The sequence below is a fragment of the Somniosus microcephalus genome, chromosome 25 (genome assembly GCF_052327205.1).
Source record: "Somniosus microcephalus isolate GS21.2 chromosome 25, FLI_Smic_1.0, whole genome shotgun sequence".
Lineage (NCBI taxonomy): Eukaryota > Metazoa > Chordata > Chondrichthyes > Squaliformes > Somniosidae > Somniosus > Somniosus microcephalus.
The window spans coordinates 52,112,586-52,126,068 of NC_141011.1; the positions used below are offsets into that span (position 1 = coordinate 52,112,586).

At 44.3% G+C, this 13,483-nt stretch overlaps 1 protein-coding gene across 1 annotated transcript in view; it reads left to right on the top strand.

Moving 5' to 3' along the window:
* The window catches only part of pex14 (peroxisomal biogenesis factor 14), a 272,290-nt gene that overhangs the window by 242,596 nt on the left and 16,211 nt on the right, over window positions 1-13,483 (top strand). The gene's annotated exons all lie outside the window — the stretch shown is intronic.

The window sequence follows — 13,483 nt, forward strand, 5'->3', positions numbered from 1 at the left end:
ACTACAGTTGTACAGGGCCTTGGTGAGACCACACCTGGAGTACTGTGTGCAGTTTTGGTCTCCTTACCTAAGAAAGGATATACTTGCCATAGAGGGAGTGCAGCGAAGGTTCACCAGACTGATTCCTGGGATGGCAGGACTGTCGTATCAGGAGAGATTGGGTCGAATAGGCCTGTATTCACTAGAGTTTAGAAGAATGAGAGGGGATCTCATTGAAACGTATAAAATTCTGACGGGGCTAGACAGACTGGATGCAGGGAGGATGTTTCCCCTGGCTGGGGGTGGGGTCTAGAACGAGGGGTCACAGTCTCAGGATACGGGGTAGGACATTTAGGACTGGGATGAGAATTTTTTGACGAAAGGTCATCGACCTGAAACATTAACTCTGTTTCTCTCTTCACAGATGCTGCCTGACCTGAGTATCTCCAGCATTTTCTGTTTTTATTTAAGATTTCCAGCATCTGCAGTATTTTCTTTTTGTATATAAAGTGGATAATTGGTTAGCATTTAGTGCAGGGCCAGAATTTTGTGCTTAGATATTTTGCTTAGATTTGGAGTGAATGTTTGCCATATGGAAACTTCATGCTTTGATCAGATGTACATTTATTTAAAGTTTGACATTAGTTGTACAGAAATATAAGAGTCATTTATTGCTGGATATTATGTGAAAGTTTGGGATATGATTATGATGAACCTGTATAAAACACTAGTTCAGCCTCCACTGGAGTATTGTGTCCAATTCTGGACACCGCACTTTAGGAAGGATGTGAAGGCCTAGAGAGGGTGTAGAAAAGATTTACGAGCATAATTCCAGGGATGAGGGACTTCAGTTACGTGGATAGACTGGTGAAGCTGGGGTTGTTCTCCTTGGAGCAGAGAAGATTGAGAGGGGATTTGATAGAGGTATTCAAAATCATGAGGGGTCGGGACAGAGCAGATAGAGAGAAACTGTTCCCATTGGCCGAAGGGTCGCGAACCAGAGGACACAGCTTTAAGGTGACTGGCAAAAGATCCAAAGGCAACATGAGGAAAACCTTTTTTACTCAGCGAGTGGTTAGGATCTGGAATGCACTGCCTGAAAGGGTGGTGGAGGCAGACTCAATCACGGCTTTCAAAAGGGAATTGGATAAGTACCTGAAGGAAAGAAATTTGCAGGGCTACGGGGAAATGGCGGGGGAGTGGGACTAGCTGAAGTGCTCTTGCAGAGAGCCGGCACGGGCTCGACGGGCCAAATGGCCTCCTTCCGTGCTGTAACCAATCTATGATTGTAAAAGTAATACAGTTTCCACTGACATATGATCCTCTGATTAATACATGTTAAAATTCATGGATCTGAAGGGAGGAATGGAGTGGAAATGGAAGTGTAGGTACCAGCAGTGTTCAAAAGGAGGCCATTCAGCCCATCGAGTCCGTGCCGGCTCTTTCGAAGAGCAGTCCATTTAACATTCATTCAAGACTGGACTAGTGCTTAATTATTGAAATGATTTATTTGGCTCATTTGTCAGTACCCCTCCAGACTCCAAATAATGATGTGATTTTACTGGCAGTGAAAAACTCTCCTAGTTAAATGAGCTCCAGAGTTGCTGCTTCGCTTGGACAGTAACGGTAGTTGCTTTTAAAGTAAAATGAAAAGGTATTTTTGGCCATCTTGGCTCAGTCCAACATTTCATAATGTAAAATAACAACAGAAAATGCTGGAAAAACTCAGCAGGCCAGGCAACATCCGTGGAGAGAGAAATAGAGTCAACGTTTCAGGTCGAAACCCTTCGTCAGGACTGAAAAAACACAGGAAATGAAACCGATTAAAAGGCCAGTTTGGGGGCTGGGAAATGGGGATGAAAGAACAAAAGAGAAGTGAAGAGACATTAAGAGGTATTCAAAACCAGACGAGATGGTGATAGGACTAGTGGAGAGACAAAAGACGGCTCTAGATTAGGTGTGAAATGCGCTGGCAGAATGAGAGACAGCTGCCATGTGGGAGAGAGAAAAAGGGGGAAGGGCACAAAACAAAGGTGTGGATAAAAAATATATAAAAATATAATAGGGGCCGAGGTTATGATCTGAAATTGTTGAACTCGATATTGAGTCCGGAAGGCTGTAAAGTGCCTAATCGAAAGATGAGGTGCTGTTCCTCGCGCTTCCGCTGGGTTTCCGTGCAACAATGCAAGAGCCCGAGTACGGTGAGGTCTGAGTGGGAATGGGGCGGTGAATTAAAATGACAGGCGACCGGAAGCTCGGGGTCACCCTTACGGACTGAACGGAGGTGCTCCGCAAAGCAGTCGGCCAATCTGCGTTTGGTCTCCCCAATGTAGAGGAGACCACATCGTGAGCAGCGAATACAGTATACTAGATTGCAAGAAGTACAAGTAAATCGCTGTTTCACCTGGAAGGGGTGTTTGGGGCCCTGGACAGTGGGAAGGGGGAGGTATAAGGGCAGCTGTTGCATTTCCTGCGCTTGCACGGGAAGGTGCCGGGGAAGGGCTCCTGCTGCCCAGGAGGGGGGGAAAAAGAGTGGGAGAGCAATAGTGGTAGGGGATTCTATAGTAAGGGGAACAGATAGGCGGTTCTGTGGCCGCAAACGTGACTCCAGGATGGTTTGTTGCCTTCCTGGTGCCAGGGTCAAGGATGTCACTGAGCGGCTGCAGGGCATTCTGGAGGGGGAGGGTGAACAGCCAGTGGTCGTGGTCCACATTGGTACCAACGACATAGGTAAAAAGAGGGATGAGGTCCTGCATCAAGAATTTAGGGAGCTAGGTAACAGATTAAAGGGCAGGACCTCAAAGGGTGTAATCTCTGGATTACTCCCAGTGCCACGTGCTAGTAAGTATAGGAATGGGAGGATAGAGCAGATGAATGCGTGGCTAAAGAGTTGGTGTAGGGGGGAGGGTTTTACTTTCCTGGATCACTGGGCCTGCTTCTGGGAAAGGTGGGACTTGTACAAGTCGGACGGGTTGCACCTGAACCAGAGCGGGACAAATATCCTTGCGGGGAGGTTTGCTAGCACTGTCGGGGGGGGTTTAAACTAACTTGGCAGGGGGATGGGATACAGGGGGGAGCTGAAGTAGGGGGGGATGTGCTGCCAATTATGGAGGAAAAAACAAGTCAGCTTGGTAGGCAGGGCAAATATATAAGGGCAAGGCTGGATGGCATCTATTTTAATGCAAGGAGCCTTGCAAATAAGGTGGATGAACTGAAGGTGTTGATAAACACATGGGAGTATGATATTGTTGCTATCACTGAGACATGGTTGAGGGAGGGGCAAGACTGGCAGCTCAATATTCCGGGGTACAGAATCTTCAGGCGAGACAGAGGGGGAGGTATAAGAGGAGGGGGTGTCGCAATATTAATTAAGGAGTCAATTACTGCAGTAAGGAGGGATGATATATTAGCTGGGTCCTCTAATGAGGCCATATGGGTGGAGCTTAAAAACAAAAAGGGGGCAAGCACTTTGCTGGGAGTGTACTATAGGCCTCCAAACAGTCAGGGGGAGATAGGGGAACAGATATGTAGGCAAATCTCAGAGAAATGTGCAAATAATAGGGTAATAATAATGGGGGATTTCAACTTCCCCAATATTAACTGGGATAGTCAAAGTGTGAAAGGCTCAGAGGGTGTAGAATTCTTAAAGTGCATCCAGGAGAGCTTTTTGAGCCAGCATGTAGAAAGTCCTACAAGAGAGGGGGCGGTACTGGACCTAATTCTAGGGAATGTGGCCGGCCAAGTGGAAAAAGTGCTAGTAGGTGAGCACTTTGGTGATAGTGACCATAATATGGTAAGATTTAAGGTGGTCATGGAAAAGGACAGGGATGGGCCGGAAATAAAAGGTTCTAAATTGGGGGAAGGCCGATTTTAATAGGATAAGGCAGGATCTGGCCAAAATGGACTGGGATCAGCTACTTGTAGGAAAATCCGCATCGGAGCAATGGGAGGCTTTCAGAAGGGAGATTGAGATCATACAAGGGCAACATGTTCCCATAAAGGTCAAGAGTGGTTCCAAAAACCACAGGGAACCGTGGATGTCAGGGGATATACGGGAATGGATTAGGAAAAAAAGGAGGGCTTTTGGTAGATACAAAAGGCTAAAGACGGAGGAAGCCCTAGAGGAGTACAAAAAGTGCAGGGGGATACTTAAAAAAGAAATTAGGAGATCAAGGAGGGGCCATGAAATAACACTGGCGAGCAAAATAAAGGAAAATCCGAAGATGTTTTATAAGTATATTAAGGGTAAAAGGATAACTAGGGAAAAAATAGGGCCCATTAGGGACAAAAGTGGCAATCTGTGTGTGGAGCCGGAAGATGTAGGAGGGGTTCTAAATGAATTTTTTGCATCTGTTTTCACTATGGAGAAGGACGATGTAGACATAGAAATAGGGCGGGGGGACTGTGATATGCTCGAACATATTAACATCGAGAGGGAGGAGGTATTGGCGGTTTTAGCTGGCCTAAAAATGGATAAATCCCCAGGCCCCGATGAAATGTACCCCAGGCTGCTGTGTGAGGCAAAGGAGGAGATTGCGGGGGCTCTAACACATATATTCAGGACCTCTCTGGCCACAGGGGATGTGCCAGAGGACTGGAGAACCGCTAATGTAGTACCATTATTCAAGAAGGGTAGTAGGGAAAAACCGGGGAACTACAGGCCAGTGAGCCTAACATCAGTGGTAGGAAAATTACTGGAAAAAATCCTGAGGGACAAAATTTGTCTCCACTTGGAGAGGCAAGGATTAATCAGGGATAGTCAACATGGCTTTGTCAAGGGAAGATCATGTCTGACTAATTTGATTGAATTTTTTGAGGGGGTGACTAGGTGTGTGGATGAGGGTAACGCAGTGGATGTGGTATACATGGATTTCAGTAAGGCCTTCGATAAAGTCCCGCACAGGAGACTGGTCAAGAAGGTAAGAGCCCATGGAATCCAGGGTGCCTTGGCACATTGGATACAAAACTGGCTTAGTGGCAGAAGGCAGAGGGTGATGGTCGAAGGTTGTTTTTGTGACTGGAAACCTGTGGCCAGTGGGGTACCACAGGGATCGGTGCTGGGTCCCTTGCTGTTTGTGGTCTACATTAATGACTTGGATATGAATGTAAAGGGTATGATCAGTAAATTCGCGGATGATACTAAAATTGGTAGGGTGGTAAATAGCGAGGAGGGTAGCCTCAGTCTGCAGAACGATATAGATGGGTTGGTCAGATGGGCGGAACAGTGGCAAATGGAATTTAACCCGGAAAAGTGCGAGGTGATGCACTTTGGGGGGTCTAACAAGGCAAGGGAATACACAATGAATGGTAAGACCCTAGGCAAGACGGAGGGTCAGAGGGATCTGGGTGTGCAGGTACACAGATCCCTGAAGGCGGCGGAACAGGTGGATAAGGTGGTAAAAAAGGCATATGGGATACTTGCCTTCATTAGCCGAGGCATAGAATATAAGAGCAAGGAGGTTATGATGGAGCTGTATAAAACACTGGTTAGGCCACAGCTGGAATACTGTGTGCAGTTCTGGTCGCCACACTACAGGAAAGATGTGATCGCGTTAGAGAGGGTGCAGAGGAGGTTCACCAGGATGTTACCAGGGCTGGAGCGCTTCAGCTATGAAGAGAGACTGGGCAGATTGGGTTTGTTTTCCTTGGAGCAGAGGAGGCTGAGGGGGGACATGATTGAGGTGTACAAAATTGTGAGGGGCATAGATAGGATGGATGCTGAGGAGCTTTTCCCCTTAGTAGAGGGGTCAATAACTAGGGGGCATAGATTCAAGGTAAAGGGAGGGAGGTTTAGAGGGGATTTGAGAAAGAACATTTTCACCCAGAGGGTGGTTGGAGTCTGGAACTCACTGCCTGAAAGGGTTGTGGAGGCAGAAACCCTCACAACATTTAAGAAGCATTTGGATGAGCATTTGAAATGCCATAGCATACAAGGCTACGGGCCAAATGCTGGAATATGGGATTAGATTAGACAGGGCTTGATGGCCGGCATGGACACGATGGGCCGAAGGGCCTCTATCTGTGCTGTATTACGCTATGACTCTATGACTCTAAGGGGTGCTGGGGGTGATAGAGGAGTGGACTAGGGTGTCTCAGAGGGAGCGGTCCCTACGGAATGCTGAAAGGGGAGGGGAAGATGCGTTTGGTGGTGGGATCATGATGGAGGTGGCGGAAATGGCAGAGGATGATCCGTTGAATGTGGAGGCTGGTGGGGTGAAAGGTTGAGGACAAGGGGAACCCTATCGTGGTTCCAGGAGGGAGGGGCAGGGGTGAGGGCAGAAGTGCGGGAGATAGAACGGACACGGTCGAGGGCCGTGTCAACCACGGTAGAGGGGAATCCTCGGTTGAGGAAAAAGGAAGACATGTCGGAAGCACTGGTGTGGAAGGTGGCATCGTCAAAGCAGATGCGGCGGAGACGGAGAAACTGGGAGAATGGAATAGAGTCCTTACAGGAGGCGGGGTGGGAGGAAGTGTAGTCCAGGTAGCTGTGGGAGTCAGTGGGCTCCCGCTACATTTCATAATGTAATTCATTTCATGTGTAGTTTAGTTCTGTATTGTGATGCTTTAGTTTTACATTCTGTATTTCTTGTTTGTGCGTATGCTTGTGCTCAGGGAGAGCATCATTGCTGATTGGATTTTCTTGCATACATAAATTTTTTAAAGTGCCATTCTTCATTTATTATCCTCCTGTGCTATATGTAAGCCTATTTATCCCATTGCCAGGAGGTCCACTCCGTGTGCCTGTGTTTGTGTTTGGTGTGACTGCACCAAATGAAGTTTATCTTTGTTGTATTTGTTTTCAGTATCTAACTGGGGCAGGTTCATTTTTCAATGTTGCTGTAGGATTTTTGTTTAAAGTACTGAACAATAGAGCAACTTGGGGATTACGGAGAATGCAGAAATAATACTGAGCATTGCCAAACTGCATTCAGCTTTCTTTGCTTTGGAATCAAATGTCGATTTTGTTTTTCTAATTCTTATTTATCTCAATCCCACCAAATTGGCTATCTTGTTCATGCCACACGTCATATCAAGTTTGCAGAATAGTTGTGATTCAGGTGAAAAGTCGTCTTCCTGTATCCCAGAAGGAGCCAGCACCAACAACTCCCACAGGCAAAGTTTTTATGTCCCACTGTGCACTTTCGAGTACTTTGCATTCCAGTATGTGATCTTACTTCTCCAAAACTCTCTAATACCCCATTATGACTCCTTTCGTACCTTTTTTTCAAGTTGTTGGTGCCAGTCACACTGGCATTGCTACCCCAATAGGTCAAGAGGATCTTTTAGTATAGTTACTTAGTCCATTTATTATGGTTTTCCAGCACTGAATCGAGGCCATTTTACACACCAAGTACCTGTTTAAACACCAGCATAAAAAGGTATTTCTATAAACAACGATGAACAGTGACTTTGGTACTTCCTGGTGGACCATGATATTTTGACGTCAGTAATTTGTAAAATCCAAAAGGGAATTCTCACCAGTATGTGTTAATTAATTATTCTGGGAAGAATAAGAAATGTATTGAAGCACTGCCTCAGTGTTTCTGGTGACATTTTTGCTCAAGGTCATGCTTGAATAAGTCTTTCTGTCAGGGGAAATCTGCTCCACTATATTTAGTATTGAGAAATTGTACCAGCTTTTTTTTCAGGAAACCAGGAGATGATCAGACAGATGTTCTTGGTGATGGGAATTGAATTGGGACAGCCCAAACTCATTTTACAAAGGACCCTTGCAACCGGCTAACAGGGAGATCATCATCCCACCAGTCTAGGATCTGGATTCAACTCCAGTCTTGGAGATGAAAGGATGTTCTGATAACCCATTATGTCATCCAGTGCCCCAATCAGTCTTGCAAATGTTCATAACATCTTAATGTTTTTGTAGTTTAGTCACATGCCTTCTTTCCATACTATGGAACAGCAAGGCATTGAATTACCTCACACAAACTCTTCACTCTTAGAACAATAACTGCAGTGTTTACACAGAACAACATGCCCCTTCACATTTCCCTCCCAATGTATTTGTAGTTGTTGTCAGCTACCAAAAGGCGGCCGAGATAAGAAATTTTAGAGCGCTTTGATGTCATGTGTTGAACTCAAAACTCAAGATTCTTACAAGCCCCTGCAAAACTGCTCAGGCCTCTACAGCATTGACAGGTCATTTGTAGAATTAATGTAAATTCAAATCATAACTCTCTTCATCAAAGATCTTTAGTACCTCTTTTTCTTAAATATCAAGGTAACTAAAATCCCTCCACGTACTCGCCCATTCCTATCTCTGTAACCTCCTCCAGCCCTACGACGATCCGAGATCTCTGCGCTCCTCCAATTCTGGCCTCTTACATACACCTCCCTAATTTTAGTCGCTCCACCATTGGCAGTTGTGCCTTCAGTTGCCTAGGCCCTAAGCTCTGGAATCCCCTCCCTAAGCCTCTCTGCTTCTCTATCTCTCTCTCCTCCTTTAAGGTGCTCCTTAAAACCTACTTCTTTGACCAAGCTTTTGGTTACCTGTCCTAATATCTCCATATGTAGCTCGGTGTCAAATTCTGTTTGCTAATGCCCCTGTGAAGCGCCTTGAGATGGTGCTATATAAATGCAATTTGTTGTTGTAGACATAATCCCGATTTCAAGCAAGTGATGAACAGTTGTTTATTGGACTGGAGGAAAGTACACAGTGATGTTCCCCACGGGCTGGTACTAGGACCACTGCTTTTCTTGATATATATTAATGACTTTGGCTTGAGTGTACAGGGCAGAATTTGCAGATGACACAAAACTTGGAAGTATAGTGAACAGTGAGGAGGATAGTGATAGACTTCAAGACATAGGCTGGTGGAATGGGTGGACACGTGGCAGATGTAATTTAATGCAGAAAAGTGCAAAGTGATACGTTTTGGTAGGAAGAACGAGGAGAGGCAATATAAACTAAAGGGTACAATCCTGGAGGGGGTGCATGAACAGAGAAACCTGGGGACATAAGAACATAAGAAATAGGAGCAGGAATAGGCCACTTGGCCCCTCGATCCTGCTCCGCCATTCAATGAGATCATGGCTGATCTTGGGCTCAAAGCCACTTCCCTGCCCACTCCCCATAACCCTTCACTCCCTTATCTTGCAAAAATCTGTCTGTCTCCACCTTAAATGTATTTAATGACCCAGCCTCCACGGCTTGGGGCAGAGAATTCCACAGATTTACGACCCACTGAGAGAAGAAATTCCTCCTCATCTCAGTTCTAAAAGGGCGACCCTTTATTCTGAAACTGTGCCCACGAGTTCTCGATTTCCCCACGAGGGGAAACAGCCTCTCTGCATCTACCCTGTCGAGCCCCCTCAGTATCTTATGTTTCAATAAGATCACCTCTCATTCTTCTAAATTCCAATGAGTATAGGCCCAGCCTGCTCAACCTTTCCTCATAAGTCAACCCCCTCATCTCTGGAATTAACCTAGTGAATCGTCTCTGAACTGCCTCCAATGCAAGTGTATCCTTCCTTAAATAAGGAGACCAAAACTGTACGCAGTACTCCAGGTGTGGTCTCACCAATACCCTGTACAGTTGTAGCAGGACTTTCCTGCTTTTATACTCCAACCCCCTTAAAATAAAGGCCAACATTCCATTTGCCTTTTTGATTAATTGCTGTACCTGCATGCTAACTTTTTGTGTTTCATACACAAGGACCCCCAGGTCCCTCTGAACTGTAGCATTTTGTAATCTCTCTCCATTTAAATAATAATTTGCTTTTTTATTTTTGCTGCCAAAGTGGATAACCTCGCACTTTCCCACATTATACTCCATCTGCCAAATGTTTGCCCACTCACTTAGCCGGTCTGTATCCCTTTGCAGATTCTTGAGTCCTCTGCACAACTTGCTTTCCCACCTATCTTTGTATCATCCGCAAACTTGGCTACATTACACTCGGTCCTTTCATCCAAGTCATTAATGTAGATTGTAACTAGTTGAGGCCCCAGCACCGATCCCTGTGGCACCCCACTACTTACTGTTTGCCAATTGGAAAATGACCCATTTATCCCGACTCTCTGCTTTCTGTTAGTTAGCCAATTCTCTAACCATGCTAATATATTACCCCCAATTCCGTGAGCTCTTACCTTATGCTGTAACCTTTTATGTGGCACCTTATCGAATGCCTTGTGGAAATCCAAATACACCACACCCACTGGTTCACCTTTGTCCACCCTGCTCGTTACATCCTCAAAGAACTCCAGCAAATTTGTTAAACATGATTTCCCTTTCATAAAACCATGCTGACTCTGCTTGACTGCATTATGATTTTCCAAATGCCCTGCTACCGCTTCCTTAATGAAGGACTCCAGCATTTCCCAATGACAGATGTTAGGCTAACTGGTCTATAGTTTCCTGCTTTCTGTCTCCCTCCTTTCATAAATTAGGGGTGTTACATTTGCAGTTTTCCAATCCGTTGGGACCTCTGCTGAGTCCAGGGAATTTTGGTATATTGCAACCAATGCATCCACTATCTCTGCAGCCACTTCTTTTAAGACCCTGGGATGCAGGCCATCTGGTCCAGGGGACTTGTCTTTTAGTTCCATTATTTTACCAAGTACTATTTCCTTAGTGATAGTGATTGTCTTTAGTTCCCCCCTCCCTGTGGCCCCTTGATTATCCATTATTGGGATGTTGTTAGTGTCTTCCACCGTGAAGATAGATACAAAATATTTGTTCAGATTCTCTGCCATTTCCCCGTTCCCCATTATTAATTCCCCAGTCTCATCCTCTAAGGGACCAATGTTTACTTTAGCTACTCTCTTATATAGCTGTAGAAGCTCTTACTAACTGTTTTAATATTTCTTGCCAGTTTACTCTCACAAATGTGCACAAATCGTTGAAGATGGCAGGGCAGGTTTAGAAAGCGGTTAAAAAAGCATATGGAATCCTGGGCTTCATAAATAGAGGTATAGAGTACAAAAGCAAGGAAGTTATGATGAACCTTTATAAAACACTGGTTTGACCTCAACTGGAGTATTGTGTCCAATTCTGGGCACCGCACTTTAGGAAGGATGTGAAGGCCTTGGAGAGGGTGCAGAAAAGATTTGCAAGAATGGTCCCAGGGACGAGGGACTTCAGTGACGTGGATAGACTGGAGAAGCTGGGGTTGTTCTCCTTAGAGCAGGTAAGATTGAGAGGAGATTTGATAGAGGTGTTCAAAATCATGAGGGGTCTGGACAGAGTAGATAGAGAGAAACTGTTCCCATTGGTGGAAGGGCTGAGAACCAGAGGACACAGATTTAAGGTGATTGGCAAAAGAGCCAAAGACGACACGAGGGAAAACTTTTTTACACAGCGAGTGGTTAGGATCTGGAATGCGCTGCCTGAAAGGGTGGTGGAGGCAGATTCAATCATGGATTTCAAAAGGGAATTGGGTAAGTACCTGAAGGAAAAAAATTTGCAGGGCTACGGGGGAAGGGCGGGGGAGTGGGACTAGCTGAAGTGCTCTTGCAGAGAGCCGGCACGGGCTCGACAGGCCGAATGGCCACCTCCTGTGCTGTAACCATTCTATGATTCACCTGCTACATAGACCATGCCATTTTGCTATCCTATAACCTCCTAAAATGAGGATATGTGCAGCCCTTAATCCTTATATCTCCCAGCATTCATCAGATTTCATTAATCCCATTTTATGAACAAAGCTTGACATGAAGCACTGTGCAATATCTTAATCTGGATAATCCACTGCAGGAGGCCTTGTGTGCATTCATCTAGATTACACCTTTATTAACATGGTTGAATAAATTACAAGGTAAATAAACAATCAAGAGCATAGTTTGGTTTAAATATCCTACAACTGAATGTATTGCAAAACATTTTTGAAGAATTGCCACTTAGTTGCATGAACGTGGTTGTGTTCGCGCTCGTTTAATGGTCATTGAGTGATATTGCCCAATTAGTGCCATTTAGTGACAAATAATGTGTAGTCTCCTGTTGAGATCTCTTATCAACTAGGAAGTTCTCTGAGAGGCTCCTTTTCAAATAGGCCCTTAGCAGCTGTTAGGGAGATGTGTATCCCATTTGTCTTTATTGGATTTAAAGTAGGTCCATAAATGATGGGGACAAATTTTAATCTGTTGTGCCATCCAGTCCCTCCATGATTTTAATTCATTCTAAAATTAAAGGAAGATTAAAAAAAATCAATTTTCTTCAGTTTCGAGAAATATTCCATATTTTGTACAGCTTACGCACTATATTCTCCTGCAGTGGGTCTTGCGGAACAGTAATTCAAAAGTGTCGTTGAAACCAGCTTTATTCTAAGAAGCTAGTGTAACAATTCATTTCGGAATTAATGATCACATTTAAGTGGCAAGGTACAAGCTTTAATTTGTCAAGTGTTTTCTCAGTCTTGTCTGGAATTGACGCGTCATGTTATACAGTGTGTTTGAAAAGCCTAAAGCAAAATGAAACTCCCAACCTGTGCTATAAATGTACAGATATTGGGTGTAGGAGGTCAGATCAGCACCATTTTAAATTCTTCTATTGTATGTTGGTGACCATTTTAATGACACTATTACCTTGAAGAAGCGTTGAACAGGTCGACCACTCCGTCCAGTGTTATCAAGACAAAATATGGGAATTTCTGAAAATGGGTCGCCGTTTTGTGTCTCTTTTTGGGAAAAAATAGGAAAAGGATTATGATTCAAATGCGCTTTATTTCTATTAATCATTGATCTATGGTGCTTTTGTATGATTGTCATTACAAATTCCGTATATTACTTTTGTCACCTTACATTGGTCGAATTCAATAATAACTTCTCACCCAGTTCTCGTGATGTTGCAGTCAGCAATTGAAATGAAAAATGTGTGCTAGTTTAAAAGGAGTTCCAGATTCTGTTCCTGTAGTGCCCTATGTAAACAAAAAATTCATTTCACAAACTTTTCAATAGCCACGTGTCAATAGATGTTAATGTGAAAAAAATCTGATCTCTTTAAACCATGTCTTAATGTTTCTGAACACAAGCTAATAATGTTGCTGGTTAGTGGTAGAGCTTCTTTAAAATGAGTTTTAATGATGATGCTGGCGAACTACTTCTTGGTCGGAGCAATGACCAGCAGCAGAGGAGACCAACCCTGACCGTGCACCTGAACCCCATGCTTATCCGCTGACTTCTGTCGTAGAAGGATGTACTGCAAGGAGTCCACCTGATATGTACCTTGTATATTCATTTATTTTTTTAGTCGTTTAGCTTTGTCATTGTGAAGCTAATGCAATATTTGCTGAACACTTAATTCTCCTTCTGCTTGAAAATAAAAAACAATCTTGAAAAACTTAATCCCAAACCTTGTGGAGGGAAGAAAAAAATCAATGGTGTAGCTTTTAAACAGATGTGCAGCTTCTACTACGTGATGCAGGAAGAAGATTTCAGTTTGGTGTCGCGAAGAGCAGTCCCCTGATGTATTGCTCTTAGTATAGTAGCTGACATGAATCTTGTCATACATGTGGAAATGCCTTATGAAATAATACTGGGTGGCCTGCTGGT